At 56.2% G+C, this 1,142-nt stretch overlaps 1 pseudogene; it reads right to left on the bottom strand.

Moving 5' to 3' along the window:
• The window catches only part of LOC105817171, a 63,455-nt pseudogene that overhangs the window by 45,721 nt on the left and 16,592 nt on the right, over window positions 1-1,142 (bottom strand).

Below are 1,142 nucleotides of genomic sequence, written 5' to 3'. Positions count from 1 at the left end.
TCTTCTTCTGTCATTTTAGTGTTCTGAGTTTGGTTAATGTCCATTGCTGGGGAGCTGTTGTTCCTCTTTGGGGGTGTGCTTTCCGTTCGAGTCTTTATACTTCCAGAGTTCTTTCGCTGGTTCCTTGCCATCTGGATCAGTTGTTCCTTCTTGCCTTTAGATTTTATTTTGGATAATGACACGCCCTGTTTAGTCTCTGAGCCAGTAGGTGGTGTTTGTGGGTGAGATTCGACCACACCCTTTATGATGAATCAGTAGATGCAGTAAAACTGTGTGCAGGATGACCTCCCTGTCAGTAGGTGGCACTTGCAGGGAGGAGTGTGCTGTTTTTGTGTCCTGTAGCTAGCTCTTGTTCCTCTAGAGAGGCCCTCTTGTGTCTCAGGTGATGGGTGGGGCCCTGGGACTTCCAGGTGTGTCCTTGTTCTCCACCTCAGTGGCGGCAGGACTGGGAGTGAGTTTGGATGGGGCTGGGTTGGGTAAGCCTTCCCTCAGGCTCCACAACTGCTGTTAGCAGGGTCAAAGGTCTACTCTTTGTTTCTGTGCAAAGTTGCCGGAAGGGTGAAATGGCTCCACTCAGCTGAAAGTCTGGGCTTGGGGCAGGGGCTGTCCAAGACCCGCACTCTGGAGCAGGTCTCGCTCCCCTGCACTCTCTGCCTCTCCGTGGCCTCTCCCAGGTCTCTGGCAGCAAGCAGGACCTCAGGCCAATGGATCTCGCTGTCTGTGACATGGGCCAGGAGGTTCCCTTCCCAAGATCATAGCCTGAGCTGTCCTTATTCTCCACCTCAGTGGGGACAGGACCGGGAGTGAGTCTGGGTGGGGCTGGGTTGGGTAAGCCTGCCCTCAGGGTCCACAGCTGCTGTTAGCAGGGGTCAAAGGTCTCCTCTTTGTTTCTGTGCTGAGCTGCCGAGAGGGGCTGAAATGGCTCCACTCAGCTGAAAGTCTGGGCTTGGGGGGTGGGGCTGTCCAAGACCCGCACTCTGGAGCAGGTCTCGCTGCCCTCCAATCTCCCCCTCTCTGTGTCCTCTCCCAGGCCTCTGCCAGCAAGCGGGACCTCAGGCCGATGGATCTCCCCTGGCTGTGACGTGGGCCGGGAGGTTCCCTACCCAGGATCGTAGCCTGAGCTGGGTGCCCAGCCCTCTTTT

This window comes from Propithecus coquereli, unplaced genomic scaffold (genome assembly GCF_000956105.1).
Source record: "Propithecus coquereli isolate 6110/MARCELLA unplaced genomic scaffold, Pcoq_1.0 Scaffold40, whole genome shotgun sequence".
In the NCBI taxonomy this organism is placed as follows: Eukaryota; Metazoa; Chordata; class Mammalia; order Primates; family Indriidae; genus Propithecus; species Propithecus coquereli.
Note: the sequence above shows the minus strand (reverse complement) of the source record. Positions and strands in the feature narration are given on the sequence as shown.